This window comes from Neovison vison, chromosome 3 (assembly GCF_020171115.1).
Source record: "Neovison vison isolate M4711 chromosome 3, ASM_NN_V1, whole genome shotgun sequence".
In the NCBI taxonomy this organism is placed as follows: Eukaryota; Metazoa; Chordata; class Mammalia; order Carnivora; family Mustelidae; genus Neogale; species Neogale vison.
The window spans coordinates 71226219-71246609 of NC_058093.1; the positions used below are offsets into that span (position 1 = coordinate 71226219).

General features: G+C 39.1%; 1 protein-coding gene across 3 annotated transcripts in view; it reads right to left on the bottom strand.

Annotated features, from left to right (window-relative positions):
• The window catches only part of ATF2 (activating transcription factor 2), an 84833-nt gene extending 64762 nt beyond the window's left edge, over positions 1-20071 (bottom strand). The window contains exons 1-3 of one of the 3 annotated variants that reach the window (XM_044242380.1): positions 19919-20071; positions 4956-5073; positions 3871-3969 (exon numbers count right to left, since the gene is read on the bottom strand). The gene's annotated coding sequence lies outside the window, so the exon portion shown is untranslated. Of the gene's footprint in view, positions 1-3870; positions 3970-4930; positions 5074-19918 lie in introns of all 3 variants that reach the window. The other 2 variants (XM_044242378.1, XM_044242379.1) reach the window with 2 other exon arrangements.
• Positions 20072-20391: the final 320 nt, after the last annotated feature.

A 20391-nucleotide genomic window follows, 5' to 3' on the forward strand; every position in this document is an offset into this window, starting at 1 on the left:
TTGTACCTTATGCCATATTAAGAATAAGAGATATGGTGTTGCCCTCAAAATCAGATTAGTAAGGACAAACAAGTATAATTCAGTGATATACATATAATAATAAAGATATACACAGATACTATGTGAACATGGGAGATTAAGATTATGGAGCTGGTCATCTCTCCTCAGCAACACTCTCCTTGGGAGACCCAGATTACCAGTGAAGGGCAATCCTGTAATATCCCAGACCCTAACATACTTGCCTCAGGTGAACCAGGGAAGACACCTAAGCGAAGCCAATCAGATTACCTCTTCAGAAAATTTGTAAAAAGAAAAAAAAATCAGCCAAACAGAGGTGGGCAGCAGGGATTCCAAATCATACTCCAGACTGGTAGACATTTACTTTCATATTCATACTGTTAGGAAATTAATGAAACCCAGAAGAGGGTAGGCACAGAAAAACGAAGATGAGAAACCATGCAGCCAAGAAGGAAAGTAGTTTCTGTAATGCCTAACTATGCTTTCTGTGACTGAATCATGCAAGTCTTCTGTATTCTGAGTATGAGCTCTTTAAAAAAAAAAAAAAAAACCTGAATTCATTTGGTTAAGTTTCTAACCCCTAACTAAGAAAAGTACATGGCCAAATGTCTGGGAAGGCTACTACTGAAGAAGTAGTGCCTGAGTACAGTCTCAACGGTAGAGGAATCAGGTGGCGAGGAATGATGTTTTCAGCAGAGAAGACAGCAAAAGTGTAGAATCACAATGAAGCAGAGTACACTGAGGAATCTTTAGGAATTTCTGATGGCTGAAGCATGTGTATATAAGGTTGAAGGGAAGAGAGATAAGGCCAGAAAGAGAAGCAAATCCTGGCAAGGAGTTTGGATTCCACCCTCACCACCCCCATCCCACTGCCACTCGGAGGTTATAAATATAGGCCTGTGCCAAAATGTTGAGCTAAGCAAGTTTTTCACATTTTTAAATGGGCGGGGGTGGCAGGAGAATAAGCAACAGAGACCATATGTGACCCCTAGTAAGTCTAAAATATCCATTATCTGGCCCTTTAAAGAATAAGTGTGCTTTATTCTGCTGTAAAAAAATGTAAAGATTTTATGATGATGAACTAGATAATCAAAGGGGAATTTCTGCAAGATCTAACAGAAGTATGGAGGATGGATTAAAGGGCAACATTATGCATAAGAAAGTCAGTACAAACTACTGCTAAATTCAGAAAAGAGAATGATGACTTGCACACCAGCAGTACCCATCAAAATGAGAGGAAAGGATCAGTTATAAAAAGAAATGTTTAGGATAAGGGCTCAAATCCATAATACTGCCTCCAGACCAGTGCATATGGACTGAAGCCTGCCTTCTAGCCCAGTCTTATGCTACTCCTTAATCCCTTGGCTCTAGTTTCATACAGGCTTTTAATCTGCTCTATCTCAGTCTAGAATGTGCTCATTTCCCACCTACCCATCTTAGTAACTGCTAACCCTCCATCTACTCTCTCTACCCTGAAATTCAGATCACTCATTTACTTAGTCATTTAGTCAATAAATATTTATTGAGTACATGTAGGAAGACAGAAATTGTGCTGCACTTAATGATACAGACACAGTCCCTGCCCTCATGGAATTTACATTTTTTCAAAAAAGATTTATTTACTTTTGAGGGGGTGGGAACACACACACATGTAGGGGAAGGGCACAGAGAGAGAGGGAGGAAGAAAAAGTCTCGGGGGGCTGGGGGGAGAGGAAGAAGCAGACTCCCCACTGAGTGCAGAACCTGACACAGGGCTCGATCTCGTAACCCTGACAGCATGACCTGAGCTGAAATCAAAAATTGAACACTTGGGGCGCCTGGGTGGCTCAGTGGGTTTAAAGCCTCTGCCTTCGGCTCAGGTCACGATCCCAGGATCCTGGGATCGAGCCTAACATCGGGCTCTCTGCTCAGCGGGGAGCCTGCTTCCTCCTCTCTCTCTGCCTGCCTCTCTGCCTACTTGTGATCTCTGTCTGTCAAATAAATAAATAAAATCTTTAAAAAAAAAAAAAAAGTTGAACACTTAACTGACTGAGCCACCCAGGTGCCCCTGGAATTACATTTTATGGAAAACAATTCTAACCAAATGAGGATTTGAACATTTAAGTTGGTCAAGTAGCTCAAAAATTATTTAACATATATATATTATATATATATCAGTGTGCAAGAAAAAGTTTGCCTTACTTTCCTCCTTAAAAAGTTTCCTGCTTAAAAATTACCTTTTCAAGGGGCACCTGGGTGGCTCAGTGGATTAAAGCCTCTGCCTTCAGCTCAGGTCATGATCCCAGAGTCCTGGGATCAAGCCCCGAATCAGGCTCTCTGCTCAGCAGGGAGCCTGCTTCCTCCTCTCTCTCTGCCTGCTTCTCTGCCTACTTGTAATCTCCCTCTGTCAAATAAATAAATCTTTAAAAAAAATTATTAAAAAAATTATTTTTCAAATACATTATACATATATATTTATTTTCTAAATTTTGTGCAAATTAGAGTAGCTGTACATTTACACATGGTTTCTCTTTTGATCTGAACCTTCAGATTCAGATGTAACAGCACAGGCCAATCAATCTGCTTGTATAGCTTGATATATCTGACAAAGTCTATCACTAGATAACCATGTTTTGAAAGATTTTGTATGCCAGATCACATTTAATTTACCAAAATTTTCCTTCCATTTTTAGAAGCTAAATCCCCAAACTATAAATGACTTCCATTTTTAGAAGCTATATCCCCAAACTATAAATGGCTTAGAACGAGAAACCACTGTATTTTATAACTTTAACATCACCACACTGTGAAGATTTTCAATAAAGGTGTATTTGAGGACTGTATAACTTCCTATTAATATTTCTGATCAGTGTGAATAATCATGGAACTAAATTTTGTTGATTTAACTCAATACAAAAGCAAATAAATGTTGATATTTCAGTTACCATGTACAGCCTTCAAATGGGCAATACTTCTTATCCAAAATATTTTTGGACTACAGAAAATACTTCAGAGTGTTGGGCTGGCTCAGTAGGTAGAGCACGTGACTCTAGATCTTGGGGTCCTGAGTTTAAGCCCCATATTGGGCACTTAAAAAAAAGAAAGAAAGAATATACTTCAACGAGTAATCCTTTTTTTTTTTTTAAAGATTTTATTTATTTATTTGACAGACAGAGATCACAAGTAGGCAGAGAGGCAGGCAGAGAGAGAGAGGAGGAAGCAGGCTCCCTGCTGAGCAGAGAGCCTGATTTGGGGCTTGATCCCACAACTCTGGGATCATGACCTGAGCCTAAGACAGAGGCTTTAACCCACTGAGCCACCCAGGTGCCCCTCAAGGAGTAATTCTTGTTACTATCATGTATAAAATCCTAGAAGAATTGGGACCTTCATATGGGGATCCCTTTGCTATAGAGAATTCCCTAGTCAGGTTAAGTTTAGAAGGCTCTGAATTAAAATTAAACAATTTGGGACACCTGGTTAGCTCGGTCAGTTAAGTGTCTGCCTTCAGCTCAGATCACAATCCCAAGCTCCTAGGATCGAGTCTCTCATCAGGCTCCTTGCTTAGTAGGGAGCCTGCTTTTCCCTCTGTCTGCCTTTCTCCCTACTATGCTAAAATCTTTCAAAAAAAAATTAAACAATTTAATGTTAAGTCTTCGTGTGCTTTTCTTTGTGGATATGCACTGTAGCTCCAAAAGATCATTTCCAAATTTACTAAACCTCCAATTTTTTTTTTCCTACTAAACACTATCAATGTGGTAGGACACTAGCACCCTGAGGATACAATCTGGAAGCACCTGCTGAATTCAGTAATATTTGAGAGACAACTGGAAAATTAAAAAAATTTAAAAAACATTTTTGCATTTTGCATCTTACCTTTCTAACTGGTGGGCCATGAGCTTTATTCACCGCTGCCAGGAATCGCTTAGCTCTAATCAAGTAAGCAGTGCTTCTCAAGCTTCCATCTGAGTATCCCTAGGACAAAGGAGAGGCAGAAAAAAGACTGAACACCTTACTCTGTGAGATCTGAGGAAATAGGCTCATGCAGTTAACTCTGACACAAAAATGTTTAAGTATTTACTTTAAAAATGTATGTCAAGTTTGTCTTTCATGCCATTATCTTCTGATATAAAAATTAAGGTTCCCTCTAAAAGTTTCAATGCTCCAGGAAGAAGTTTATCCTGTGGTCACCTGTATAGCAAAATGCTACCCAGAGGTGTAACAGTTTCAAAGATGGAAGTAGAGCAATGAAATCTTGGTGAAAGGAGAAAAATGAAGCTTTTTAATGGGGGTGCAGGGGGTAGTCATACATAATAGGTGAAATGGCAGTGCTGAATCTGATCATCAAAATTCTGAGTGGAGATGATAATATTTGTTTTCTTTTCTTCCACTTTTTATTTAGAGATAAAAATTTCTTCTTGTGTCAGGGCTGTAGCATCCCATCCAGGGGACCCAGTTCATATGCCTTTCATTTGTTAACAGCTTGATTTTTTAATACCTCTATCAGCTGGATTGGGTTCAGCTATGAGTGACAGAAAACTCAAAACAATGGCTTAAATGATTCAGAAGTTAATTTCTCTCACATAAAAGCACAGGTAATCCCAAATCATGATCATTAGGCTCCTTCTATTTTGTTGTTTTCCCATCCTCAATATGCGGTGTCCCCTTCATGGTTTAAAATAAGTGCTTAAGGTCTAACCATAACATCTGCTGATCAGAGAGCAGGAAAGAGAATGAGATGAGCAATAGTCTGCTATTTCCAACAACTCACAGGAAACTTTTATTTATATTCCATACACCAGAATGTAACAACTATACCAGGCTGAGAAATAAATTCTTAATTTCATCATATGCTTAGTTAAAAATTGGAGCATCTATAATAAAGAAAAAGAAGAAAATGAATACCAGTCAACATTTCTGTCATCATACACCTCACCTTAAAATGTAAGATGGTTGGATACCTTGTAGAAATGTCTTAGCAGTCCACTGAAGGGAGCTTTCAAAAGCAGAAAGTCCTGCCAGTGGCCAAGGAGCAAGACCAGTGTTCATAAAGAACTTCTCTAAATATAAAAGGCCAATCTGTAGGTGACAAAGAAAAGAGAGAGAAATCTGAAGACCAGAATAACAATGCAAGAGCAAAGAAACAACCTAAGTAAGTTGTAGTTTTAGAGGATAAATTCACATATGCAGTCCACAAAACTCAGAAACGATTAACACAGGACCATTATGTAAGTAATGGAGTGCCCAAGCGGGTCTGGGTAAAAACCTGGCAGAAAACCAAGTTACCAATTCCATTAGGAAAAGGCAGTCATCCTGGAACAAGATTAAAAGCGAAAGCAGACTCTCCTCTACCATTATTTAAGGACTGAACTCTCATTATTAGGCTGTGTATGAACTTGGGAGATGTCCCTATTGCAGACTGTTGAAAAGAAGGAATGCACTTTACCTTGAATAAGGCTGCTGAAACAGTCTTCATGTTTAAAACTCTGATGAGAATACTAGAAGCTGGAAAGACTCTCATTTCAAAGCTGGCATCAAAATTCTGTTTTACAGACTGTTCCTTTAAGGGAAAGGGACCTGAAGGGGATTTTTAGCTATACAAATGTAAAATAAGGACTATAAATGGAGCAGCAGTTCAAAGGACAAATGTCTCTGTGTAAAGGTTCATATTTTCTAGGCAGAGATAAATTTCTGCAATTGTTTTTCAGGGAAATGTGTATTTTTAAGTAGGGCTTCAGATTTTCCTACAGAGTGTTGTGTTCTTATTTTAGCAGTTGCTCACAAAAGACCAGGAACTAACACCCTAGAAAACAGCAAGATGGACTTCTGGTCTTCACTTCAAGAGAAAGGCAAGAAGATTAAGCTAGCAAGCTATAAGTGGCCTGGCCTATACAGCTTATATGCATGCAGTGTTAAGATTAATGACTCTGAAACACATTAAACAGTACTTTTTTTTGGTAACTTGAAACACACAGATGTAAAGACCTCTCTCTTTTACCACTGCAACCCTATCCTAGTTACTGTATATGTATTTCTTATACAGGTGTATCTTATTTTACTGAGCTTCACTTTACTATGCCTCACAGACAGTTCATTTTTTATAAACTGAAGGTTTTTGGCAATCTTCACTGCATGGAACAATTCTATTGGTGCCATTTTTTTCCAGCAGCATTTGCTCACTTCATGCCTTTGTCTCTCCTTTTGGTAATTCTTGCACATTTCAAGCTTCTTCACTCTTACTATATTTGTTATGGTGACTTGTGATCAATGATCTTTGATGTTACTATTACAATTGCTTCAGGGTGCCAGGGACTACACCCACATAAGACAGCAAACTTAACTGCTAAGTGTTCTGTAAATTCTAACTGTTCCACTTATCAGTTCCTCCATCTCTCTCCCTCTTTCTGCTTCCCTGTGTTGTCTTGAGACACAACAGTATTGAAACTAGACCAATTAATGACCCTATAATGGCCTCTAAATGTTCAAGGGAAAGGAAGAGGGGCACATCTCTCACATTAAACCAAAAACTGAAAATGATTATGTTTAGTGAGGAAGGCATGTTGAAAGCCGAGACAGGCCAAAATCTAGGCCTCTTGGACCAAACAGGTAGCCAAGCTATGAATGCAAAAGGTAAACTTCTTGATGGAAATCAAAAGTGCTATTTTAGCGAACATGCAAAAGATAAATGAAACTGCCTTACAACTGAAACTTTTAGTGGTCTGAATAGATCAAACTAGCTACAACATTCCTCTGAACTAAAACCTAATCCAGACTAAGGCCCTAACTCTCCTTAATTTTAAGAAGGCTGAGAGAAGGAGGAAGCTGCAGAAGAAAAGTTGGAAGCTGGCAGAGTTGGTTCATGAGGTATAAGTAAAGAAGCCACCTACATAACATAAAAGTGTAAGTAAGATAAGGGGGCACCTGGCTAGCTCCATCAGTAGAGCATGCAACTCTTGATCTTGGGGTCTTGAGCTCGAGCCCCACACTAGGTGTAGAGATTACTTAAAAAAATTTTTTTTAAAAAGTAGAAGGTGGGGGGATGCTTGGGCGGCTCAGTTGGTTGGACAACTGCCTTCGGCTCAGGTCATGATCCCAGGGTCCCGAGATCGAGTCCCACATCGGGCTCCCAGCTCCACGGGGAGTCTGCTTCTCTCTCTGACCTTCTCCTCACTCATGCTCTCTCTCACTGTCTCTCTCTCAAATAAATAAATAAAATATTTAAAAAAATTTTAAAAAAAAGTAGAAGGTGGGGATGCCTGGGTGACTCAGTAGGTTAAAGCCTCTGCCTTCAGCTCAGGTTGTGAGCCCCACATCAGGTTCTCTGCTCAGCTGGGAGCCTGCTTCCCCCTCTCTCTCTCTGCCTGCCTCTCCATCTACTTGTGATCTCTGTGATCTCTGCCAAATAAATAAAATCTTAAAAAAAAATAAAATAAAATAAATAAAAAGTAGAAGGTGGGGATGCCTGGGTAGCTCAGCTGGTTAAAGTGTCTGCCTTGGCTCAGGTCCTGATCCCAGGGTCCTGGGATAGAGTCCTGCATCAGGTTCCTTGCTCAGCAGAGAGCCTGTTTCTCCCTCTGCCTGCTGCTCCTGCTGCTTGTTCTCTCTGTCTCTCTCTCTCTCTCTGACAAACAAATAAATAAAATCTTTAAAAAGTAGAAGGTGAAGGAGCAAGTGCTAATACAGAAACTGCAGGGGCACCTGGGTGGCTCAGTCAGTTAAGCGGCTGCCTTTGGCTCGGGTCATGATCCCAGGGTCCTGGGATCAAACCTCACATCAGGCTCCCTGCTCAGCAGGGAGTCTGCTTCTCCCTCTCCCTGCGGCTCTACCTACCTGTGCTCTTTATCTCTCTGTTGAATAAATAATAATTAAAAAAAAAATCTTTAAAAAAAATACAGAAACTGCAACAAGTTATGTAGAATATCTAGCTAAGATCATCAGTGAAGGTGACTACACTAAACAAAAGATTTTTAATGTAGATGAAACAGCCTTAGATTGGAAGAAAATGCCATCCAGGGCTTTTAGAGCTAGTAAAAAGTTCACGTCTGGTTTCAAAGCTTCAAAGAACAGGCTCTCTTGTTGGGGGCTAATACAGCTGGTAACTTTAAGCTGCAGCCAATGCTCCTGATCATTCTGAAAATCTTAGGGCCCTTAACAATTACACTCAATCTACTCTGCCTGTGCTCTATAAATGGAACAAATTCTGGATGACAGCACATGTTTTCAACATAGTTTACTGAATATTTTAAGCCCTCTGTTGAGAACTGCTGCTCCGAAAAAAAAATTCCTTTCAAAATGTTACTGTTAGTTGACAATGCACCTGACACGCAAAACGCTTAAGAGATGTGTAACAAGATTAATGTTTTCTTGCCTGCTAAACACATCTGTTCTGCTGCACATGAATCAAGGAGTAATTCTTTCGAGTCTTATTTAAGAAATACATTTTTTATAAAAATGTAGCTACTAGAGATAGTGATTCTTCTGATGGATCTAGACAAAGAAAATTGAAAACCTTCTAGAAAAGACCGACATTCTAGATTCCATTAACAGCATTTGTGATTCATGGGAAGCAGTCAAAATATCAACATTAACAGAGGAGTTTGGAAGAAGCTGACTCCAACTCTCATGATGATTTTGAGGGGTTCAAGACTTCAGGGAAGGAATTAACTACACATGTGGTGGAAACAGCAAGAGAACTACAAGTGAGCCTAAAGATGTGACTGAACTGTTTTAATCTCATGATAAAACTTGAACAAATGAGGAGCTGCTCTTTATGCATGAGCAAAGAAAGTGATTTTCTTGAGCTGGAATCTACTCCTAGTAAAGACGTTATGAAGATTATTGAAATGATCACAAAGAATTTGGAATATTACATAAAATTAGTTGAAAAAGCAGTGACTGGGTTTGAGAGGACTGACTCCAACTTTGAAAGTTCCTCCGTGGGTAAACTTCATTGATGTTTTACTTAAAGAAATGGCCATAGGGGTGCCTGGGTGGCTCAGTGGGTTAAAGCCGCTGCCTTCGGTTCGGGTCATGATCTCAGGGTCCTGGGATCGAGCCCCTCATCGGGCTCTCTGCTTAGCGGGGAGCCTGCCTCCCCCTCTCTCTCTGCCTGCCTCTCTGCCTACTTGTGATTTCTGTCAAATAAATAAATAAAACCTTAAAAAAAAAAAAAAAGAAAGAAATGGCCATAGCCACCCCACTTTCAGCAACCACCACCTCATCAGTGAACAGCCACCATGGGCAAAACCCTACACCAGCTAAAAGATTACAACTGGCTGAAAGCTCAGATGATCTCTGGCTTTTCTTTTAGCAAAAAAGTATTTTTAAATTAAGGCATGTAAATTAAAAAAAAATAATAATAATAGCACACACTTAATAGACTACAGCATAGTGAAAACAAAAATTTTATATGCACTAGGAAACCAAAAAATCTGACTTGCTTTACTGTGGTCGTCTGGAACCTAACCCACCATATCTCAGGTATGCCTATATTTGGATATAATTAACCTATGGTTAAGGGGAATGGGCTCTGCTGAAGGAGGCAAACACTGCTAATGGTAAATATTCTGGGAAGCAGATCTTGTGTCAAAAAACAAGGCTCAGAAAGTAGATATTCATGTGAGAAAGGAATGAAATCTCTCTTGACATGGACTCAGAAGACTCTATGGGCTTCTGGCCTTGTGGGAGGATAAGGTCTAAGCAGGAAGAGGATAGTCTTTTCAAGGTAGTATTCAAACAGGTTTATGTAATACTGAAGGTACACTAATGCATTCCAAGGGACACCCGAGAAGGATAAATTGTAAGAAAATTTCCTATCTGTATTTCCCTATGTTTTCTTTCCTAAAAATAATCTACTTTCCCTAAATCCTCATCCTTCCACAGTTCAAAAGAAACTCCTACTTCCCATCCATACCAAATTTCATTACCATGCATTGCCCCAGGTTGTAAAACCTCCACAGAAAAATCCCCACAGGGTATTATTTAAAAAGTGTCTTAAAGCCTACCTTAATTCAGGCACCATTAAACCTCAGGTTTGTGTCTTTGCCTGTCTTATATTTCTGCTAAAGCACTGTTCTTAAGAATGGCATTTTGCCCTGTGTTTAGGAATGTTCTGAATTCATATATATTGTTTAGTGTGATGGCAGGAAAATAAAAACTTTTCATTTAATGACTGCTTCTTCCATTCTCAAAATATTGTTCAAAAATACACTGTCCCAAGAGAGCTCCATGAAATTAATAAACTTAAAATCTAAGTTCAATTTATTATATTTATTGCAGAGAGGTATGAAAAGGTATCAATACTTTAAAACATTAAAATCCACTGGATTCAAATAAAATTATGTTGGAGAAGTGAAGTTAAATAGATGGCCAATAAGAGGAATCATGAAAATTTCCAACTTTTAAAGATTAATTCTACTGTTTTTTAAAATGACAACATCAAATCGCTACTGACATTAGGTATTTACAAAAAATAGTGTCAGTATCTAGAAAAGCCAGAAATTGTACTTTCTTTCAACTTTCTATTTTTTTTTAAAGGTTTTATTTATTTATTTGACAGAGAGAGAGAGAGAAATGACAAGCAGGCAGAGAGGCAGGCAGAGAGAGGGGGGGACGCAGACTCCCTGCTGGGCAGCCTGACGTGGGGCTCGATCCCAGGACCCTGAGATCATGACCTGAGCCGAAGGCAGTGGCTTAACCCACTGAGCCACCCAGGCACCCCTCTTTCAACTTTTTAAACCTAAGATGAAAACTTTTAAGATTTAACTTAGAAATGTGCAAGGGCACAAAGTTTATCAAATTTCTTTTCAGGAGCATATGAGTCTAATAGGTAGAATGGTCCCACAAAGTAGTCCACACCCAAATCCCAGGAAACTATGAATAGTTATATTACATTACAAAATGGACTCTGAAGACACAAAAAGATAACAACTCCTAAAACAGGAAGATTATTCTGGGTTATTCAGGTGGCCCAATCCAGGAGCCCTTAAGAACAGAAAACTTTCTCTGAATTCTGAGAGATTTAGTAGTAGCATAAGTCACAAAAACTAGAAGTATAAAGGAGACTTGTCTTGCCATTACTGGAGGGGACAGGACTGAAAGCCTTTCAGCTTTTTTTTTTTTAAGATTCTATTTATTTGAAAGAAAGATGGGGAGCACCAGTAGGCAGAGCAGCAGGCAGAGGGAGAAGCAGGCTCCCCACTGAGCAGGGAGCCTGATGAGGGACTCAGTCCCAGGAGCCTGGGATCAGTAACTGAGCCACCTGAGCCCAACACTGATGCTTAACCCACTGAGCCACCCAGGACTCCCAGTTTTTCAGCTTCTAAGAGCAAATACCAACTCTGGTTTTCAGTCCACAAGGAGTTTGCATTTAGCCAAGAATCTGAATGAGCCTGGAAGTGGATTTTCCCCCCAGACACTCTTAGCATGGAATACAGCTCAGCCAACTAATTAATTCTGGATTTGTAAGACCCTAAGCAGAAGACCCAGCTGAGCCCACCTGGACTTCTGACCTACAAAAACTGTGCGATAAATCTGTGTTGTTTTAAGATGCAAAATATGTGGTAATTTGTGATGCAGGAAGAGGAAATTAAGAGTGAGTAAAAATGTTAATAAGTAAGGCACCCAGGAGGGTAGGCTTGTGTCACAAGGCTTCAGGGGCAGCAATACCTTATATACACACGTAACTCTGCACTTTAATTTTCTTCCTGTATCTTGGTCAAGAGCCACAAAATGCAAAAAGCGATCCTAGAGCAATCCTGGGGTCCTGGGAACATCACTATGGTCATAATAACAAAACTTGGAACCTAAGAGTTTGAAAACCTGTTAACTATGAGCTAGTAGGACTTTACTCCCTTTCAAGGTTAAGGTAACTCTGACTTTCTATATTAGAAAAATTTTAAATGGTATGAGTTCACTATGATCCTCAACAGTAAGAAATAATACACCACTTTCAGTGTTGTCGAAAAGAATAAAGGATGGGGCAACTGGGTGGTGAAGTCGTTAAGTGTCTGCCTTCAGGTCAGGTCATGATCCCAGCATCCTGGGACTGAGCCCCACATCAGGCTACCCGCTCAGCAGGCAGCCTGCTTCTCCCTCTCCACTCCCCCTGCTTGTTGTGTTCCCTCTCTCGGTCTGTCTGTCTCTGTCAAATATCTTAAAAAAAAAAAAAAAAAAAGATAACAATATATGCAAAATACATAGTATAACGCATTGTGCTTACATGGTATCTATTAAGTTTATTACACGTTCTGTATTTTACTTTGACATTAAATGTACATTTTCCTAATGCTTAATCAATCCTAATTACTACCTTCTTAAAAGCCCCAAACTGAGAACTACATGTTTAGTTTAACTTTTGAACAAAAGGCTTTAAGTCTTTAACCCATGAATCTGATGTTATCCCATAAGGTTATTTGATATATAAGGTTTAGTTCTATGTAAGGAAATCAAACACCTCAGAAGTGTGAAAAACAGAAGAAGCCCAGCTTTAATGAGAAAAGCAGCTTTTAATTTTGTCCCACTTGCAGCAGACATGACAGATGTTCTTCACACATATCCCTAATTCCCAAGAGTATATAAGCGTTTTGACGAAATTCCTCAAAGGAATTTTGATGGCACACATAAGGAACACCTCAGACTTTTCCCAATATTGTATTCATGAAAGTATAAATATTGAGGCCAACCCAATATATCAAAAATCCGTTAATAAAAATACCAGTCTTTAAGTTAAACTTCATTTTTAAAGTGAGTCTTAATTATTCCCAGACCTCTAATCCCTAGGTGATATAAGGTAAGCAAGTTCTAGTCTTATAGCCTAAAATCACAACAAAACATTAGAAATACACAAGTACAAGGGCACATGGGTGGCTCAGTTGGTTAGGTGTCCGATTCTTGGTTTCGGCTCAGGTCATGATTTCATGGGTAGTGGGATCCAGCACTGTGTCAGGTTCCGCGCTCAGCAGGGAGTCTGCTTGAGGATTCTCTCTTCCCCACTCCCTCTGGCCTCCCCTACCAAACATACACTCTCTCCCTCTCTAAAAATAAATAAATCTAGGGATACCTGAATGGCTCAGTCGGTTAAGTCTGCATTAAGCTCAGGTCACAATCCCAGGAGGGTTCTGGGATGGAGTCCTGCATCAGGGTCTTGCTCAGTAGTGAAACTGCTTCTCCCTCTGCCTATCACTCCCCCTGCTTGTGCACACGCTCCCTCTCTCTCTGACAAATAAAATCTTAAAAAAAGGAAATAATCTAAAAAAATCCCCACACAAATAAAAAGACCTTACAGATTAATGGTTATGAATATGAACAGTGCTGATCCAAGTTTTTACTAATAACATCCTTTTAGATTTGATAATCACATCTGTTATACAAAATATTGCCCACAGTATTATTTTTCTAAAGGTATATGTAAAAATAAAATGTACTTACCTATTATTATTTTTATTATAATTATATTCTTGTATCTTTTATTGTTATTGTATGCTTACTAAAAACTTTTGTAAAGGTAAAAAGAAAATAGAAATCACAGCTCACCAAGAATTACAGTAAGTCCTAGTTATCACTATTAAGAGGATATTAAGTGCTTGCTTCAGCAGCACATATACTAAAAAAGTGTATTGACACTAATTTCTCATTATGAAGAGAGCACAAATAAGATAGGGTATAGATTATGTATAATTCCTACTGCAACACCAGTAAGCTCATCTCTCACTCTTCCTCTCAAAGAATATCAAAATTAAGTGAGATATTACTAAAGGAATAACCCTCAATCCAACATCGTGTCGATGACTAAAACCTTCCTTACAAATGATAAAAAGACACGTTACTCTCAACACTGTGATTGAGAAGAGTTACATTAGTTAAATAATCAGTAAAGAATTAAAAAAAAACATTAGAAGAAGACATACAGACGGCCAACAGACATGTGAAAAGATGCTCATCATCACTTACCAGGCAAATGCTAATCAAAACTACAACAAGGTACCACCTCACACCCATTTTAGAAGGGCTAAAATAAACAACACAAGAAATAACGGGTGTTGGCAAGAATGTGGAGAAAAAGAACACCTGTGCATTGCTCGTGGGAATGCAAACTGGTTCAGCCACTGTGGAAACCAGTATGCAGGTTCCTCAAAAAGCTAACAGAACTACCTTGCGATCCAGCAATTGCACTACTGGGTATTTACCTAAAGAATACAAGAACACTAATTCAAAGAGATGCGTGCATCCTTATGTTTATAGTGGCATTATTTAAAGCAGAAGCATCCTAAGTGTCCACTGGCAAATAAATGGATAAAGATTATGTGATACACACACACACACACACACACACACACACACACACACACAGGAATATTACTCAGCCATAAAAAACAATGAAATCCTGCCATTTGCAATGACATGGATGGAACTACAGAGTATTATGCTAAGTGAAATAAGTCAGAGAAAGATGAATACCCTATGATTTACCTGTGTGTGGAATTTAAGAAACAAAACAAGGGGGGAAAAAATGAGAGAGACAAACCAAGAAACAGACTCTTAATTACAGAAAAATGACAGTTACCAGAGAACAGGCGAGGAGTGGAGGGGATGGACTAAACAGGTGATGGGGATTAAGGAATGCACTTGTAGTGATGAGTGCAGGGTTCTAGATGGAAGTTCTAAATAGTGTATATTGTGCACCTGAAACTAATACTAGGTTAACTAACTAGAATTAAAATAAAAACTTAGAATTAAAAAAAAGAACAAATATTAGAAATGTATTTTATTTAATCATCTCTTCCACTATGAAGAGGGAGGAATGAAAGGTTTCACCGAAATGTTTCTAGTGGAATAGAAAAAAAATGATAGATTTTATGGAAATCATACTGTCACAATGTTATCATCTCAAAATATGAGCATGCTATACTACAGAAGTTTAATATAAGTTTAATATAAGAAAAGTCTGACTTGGGGACAAAGGGAACAAAAAATAGGAGACACTCTCTCACATGCATTTATGAAAATTCTAACATAGTAAGTTGCACCACAAAGTATAAGTTCCTACAGAAAACTCAACTTTCTGGCCAAAGCTACTAAAGAGATGATTAATGTCCTGCCTTCAAGCTACATCACATATACCTGGTAGGGCTTTGGTAGATTATTATTACTTCTGAATGTACTTCAACAATAATTACCACACCATATACTAAGTATTCATTAGTTAATTGAATACTAAGTATTCATTAACACTGCTTTAAGCATTTATACACACTAATTCTTTGAACAAAGCTATGAATTAAGTATTACCTTTAAAATTAAGGAAATTGAAGCACAGAGAAGATGATACAGATAGTAAGATGATACAGATAATAAGTGGTAGACCCATGACAGTCTGGCTCCTAATAAGTACCCTAAAACATTGATTATATGCATATTATGCACCAGAAGACAACACTAAGGAAACAACTCAATCAGGCTATAACATACACATTCTTTATTTCAAGGATTACCTATTTGGAAATAAATGCCATTATGAATTTCAATAACTCATAAACCTATAGATGAAAAAGTAGCTCTTATATCAAAGTAAACTAGCATAAAACACCCAACATGTAAACCATGTAAAACTACATCAAATTTAAGGATTATTGTTACTACACTGTCAAGTTCATTATGTCAAGTAATCTATATGAGAAATAGTGAAATGAAGAAAATATAAAATATACATTATCTGTCCCAGCACACAGATCACTGGTAAGCAAGTAACTTGAGACTGATATGGTCTACTAAACAAAACTGCTAAATATTGCAACTTATTCTCACCAATAATTCCTAATTATGCAATCCTACTTTATTAATCAGCACAATTCCGAAGTTGGTAAAATTATGATAAAGTTGGTGTACTCAGATTCTCCTGACAGTGTAGACTTGCTCTATCTACTCTTTGGAGAGGCAAAAATCTGGCAGTATAGAAACATTTATATCCTTTGACCTGGAGCGCCTGAGTGGCTCAGTCAGTTAAGGTCATTATCCTGGAGTCCTGGGATCAAACCCCTCATTGGGCTCCTTCCTCGGGTGAGAGCCTGCTTCTCCTGCCTTCTGCTCCCCCTGCTTGTACTCTGTCACTCTCGTTCTGTCTCAAATAAATAAATAAAATCTTTAAAAAAATTTTTTTTAAATATATATCCTTTGACCTAGTTATTTCACTTGAGATTAGTATCCTACAGAAACAATTCAAAGTAAGTAAAAAGACGCATAGGGATGCTCAATTCAAGAGCAGACTGAGCAGTTTCAGAGAAACTGAAAACAATCATTCTTCCATTGGGCATTTAAAATAGAGGAAATTTTAATGGTCAACTGGTAAACTATCATGTAACCATTACATATCACGAAGGTTAGGCAATATGGGGAAATGCTAAAGCTCTAAAAATAAAATATAATGCTAACTAATGATAAAATTCTGTCAAAGCTATAATATATATACAGAAATTAGAAAGCAACAAAAATAACGAAAAGTTATTTATCAGTAGGGCAAACTTGTGGTTGATTTCTAGTAACACTATTTTAAGCATTCAAATAAATAGAAACACACTAGCCCGCCCCCACTCCCCCCCCACCCCCGCACAAGAATTAGAAAAAAACAAAGCTATAAAATTGGAAAAACTATGAAGCTGGAATGACAAAAGTTTAGGTTCAGGTAAGCAAACTAAAGAACATCTAGGGAATCTGTAAATTAAGGTAGTAGTATAGATAAAGATATGCACTACTAGCCAAAGAACCAAAACACACTTGGTATTTTGCCAACTGGCTTTTTGCCAATTGTAATCATTGCCACCCTGTTTTCCCTACTTATCTTGTTGAGAATCTCTGTGGTAATAAGCTACTACTACTGTTGGGGGTGTTTCTATTCCTTGGGTATTAAGACAGAAAAAAAATGAGAATCACTATCTTTGTTAAGATAGACAATGCAGACATGGGTGAATAGCCTTGCCCCAAAAGCACTCTATTTAAATTCCTTCTTGTTACAAAAAAAGTTTGTTAACACTCTACTACCACTGCCAAAATGCCAAGAAGGGAAAAAAATAAAAGCATCACTTAAAACATACTTAAAAATGTAAATGAATATACATTTCACGATTGTTAAAATGAAAATAGTATATAGAATATACGGGTATCTATAATAATATAATACATGACAAGTTTATAGTAATATATGTAAAATAATTCCAATTATTGTTGGCCAGAGAGTTCCACAAACTTCTTTAAATTTTTATGAAATTATATTTCACTCTTTCCTTTTAATCTTGAGCTCAAGAAACAGGAAAAACGTAAAATGTTTTGTGGGTTTTTCCCTGGACATAAATAGTGAATACTAACATTAATACCTCTTCATTAAGAATTTCATTAAGAAAACATGCAGTATTTTAGGTAAGACCCTTAGTCTCAAGAACAGATGGGAGTTAAAGGATAAACACAGAAATACTAAGTTAAATTACTGACTATAACAATGCAAATTTATTATTTTCCTATAGTACATTTTAATTACTGTGAGTAGTATAACAAGTACTAATGTATTTATTTTTTATAAAGATCAGTTTACTATCCAATTCTTGTTATTCAATGTTTGTTTTTTAAATTTATTTATTTAACGGATAGAGATCACAAGTAGGCAGAGGCAAGCAGAAAGAGAGAGGAGGAAGCAGGCTTCCTGCTGAGCAGAGAGCCTGATGTGGGGCTCCATCCCAGGACCCTGGGATCATGACCCAAGCCGAAGGCAGAAGCTTTAACCCACTGAGCCACCCAGGTGCCCCTATTCAATGGGTTTTTGAAAAGAGATTGTATTATCTGCTCAAGATGACACAGATACGATCTACACATTTGATCTAACATGATCTAAGCATTTACCAGCAGGGAACATCTAAATCACTAAAACTCAACTTTTTCAAAACACAAATATTTAAGTAGGAAAAATGCAGATTACTTCTTGAGACTTAATGCTAGTTATCGCAGACATCTGATGTATAGCATAACATCTTTAAAAATGATATTGGAAGCTTTCATATCCTGAATACCAAGAAAACGCATTCCTCCAAATTATTTGTTACAGAGCTAACACAGTAACCTTAATATTTACAGTTAATTTAGTTTAAATATATGAAACAAATACTCCAAGTAAAGTAAATACAGGAATTCCTGTATTACATGTTTAACAGATTATGGTAAAGTACCCAAAGATGAAATAAGGTTATGTTTTAAAAATTTCCAGGAAATGCAATGAGATCTACAGAAGGCATGTGAACCTTAAACACAGAGTTCTTGAAAGCTCATTCTCAACAAATACAAACACCTATATTCTAAATTGCCATATATTTCAAATAATTAAAAATTTAACAGCAGTAATCCTCTCAAAACAAGATAAAACAGGTTTTAGGAAAGCAGCACACGAACTACCATAAAATTTTAAGATTCTTATAAATTACAAAGACTAGGATTTTTGTTATTCAATTATTGATGACCAAAGATTCAAGAACATCCTTAACTCTTCTTTATCTGCAGAAGGGCATCTGTTTTTTAAAACACACTTTATAAAGATGTTCCTGCAGTTCTGAAAAGTGACAACAGTGGATTCCTCAAGTCAGTGTAACAAATTTAATTACAAGATGTAACTGCTACTGTATTTGTCTTTCAGGTCACTTAACTCTGCAGGGCTGACTTTTAAACAAGCTTATCACCTTCATAGTTTTGGTACAACAGACCAAGGTTACATGGCTATTTAAAAATTACACATAGTAAGGCAGTGGTTTCTTCACAAACGACCAAAATTACTCAGAGGAATAGTTTTTGTTTTGGTTTCCAAGTATGCACATTATTGTTAGTCTCCATAATTTAAAATGCCTAAGAAATTATGACTTTCATATAATATAGGTATCAGTGAATAAGGTGAAGGTCCACGAGGTGTAATCCCTTTTATTCCATTATATTCACAGGAGTTTTGCTCTTGGCTTCAACCAGTTTTAAACTCCCCATTGAGCAAAGGCAATTTTACACTACCTAAGGACACAAAAATAGTCCCCAGCTCCTCCGCCTTCTCCCTCTTCCTGCGAGCTAACACAGAAAATACACACAACACACACATACACACTATCTCTCGGCCCTAGTCCCCAGGGCATCAATAAAAAGCATAGGTTATTTCCCTACAGACGCTCTGCAGTCCGTTCAGGGAGGTTAAAAAAAAAAAATGGGGGAAAATACCAGAATCAATCTGCACCCACACCTCAGCCCCGCCCCACCGGGAAAAAAGTGGGGGGTGGCGGGAGTGTGAGGGGGCAGAAAGGACAGAAAAGGCCAAGACTTTCAGCTCACAGGTTCTCCACACCATTTGTTCCATCATGTTCCATCACAGGCAGAGACCCTGACCCTATTTTCTGCTGCGCCTCCCGATCCTCCTCCCGTCCACCATCACCTATACAGTCCCCAACCACTGAGTCTTGGGTGGGGAGACCAGAGCCGGCCCTCTTCCTGCTAATCCAAGGACTGAAGGGGGTCTCCCAGCGCCCTTCCCGGATCCGAGGTGGGGCCCAGAGACCTCTGAACTAACCAGAGAAGGGGAAGATAAATCGGGGGGAGGGGTCTAAGAGGAGCCGTTATTCCTTTTTCCTCTTCGTTAGGAAAGCGCGCGATCGGGGAGGGGCCGGAACAACGAATGCCAGTTACCTAACGGTCCCGCCCGGCCCGTCGAGCTCCCGAAGCCGACGCCGCTCGAGCCGCTGAGGTGGCAGTACAGCTTCAGTCGCCCCGAGGGCTAGGCACTGAGGCAGGAGCGCCCGAGGTGATGGGAAGCTGGGGGTGGGGACTACGGTGAGCGACGTCGCCATGTTAGTGCCTTCTTTCTCTATATCCCTACAGTCTCCAGTCTTACGGCTTCCTCCCCAACACTACTCACCTTTCCAGGACACTAGTTCACGCTTCTCTCGGTCGCCAAGGAAGCCCGAGCTCAGCCGTGTTTACAAACTACCCCGGGAGGAAAGGGCTGAACCGCACTTTAAAGGCCACGGGCTCCCACAGGCTTCCGTCCTCTCTCGCGAGATCGGACTGACAACCCCCCCACCCCTTCTCCCCGCCCCACTCCCGGCATCCCCCCTTTCTTCTCGCGCCCCTCCCCTCCACACACGCCCCTTCTTGCCTTCTTTCCGACGGAGCTCCTCCGGGTCAGGTGATTCCGTCAGCCTTAACGGGGAGGGGGCGGTACCTCAGGAGGGCGGGGAAGGAGGGGGCGGGAACCAAAGAACACTAAGTAGCTGACGATTGGACAAAGGGCCCGGAGGGCGGGAAATAGTTCTGGAAGGGGGCGGGACCGCAAAGCCAGGAGAGAGGCGTCGCCGTAACCCCTGCGGAAGCCTGTGATTGGCAAGGCCT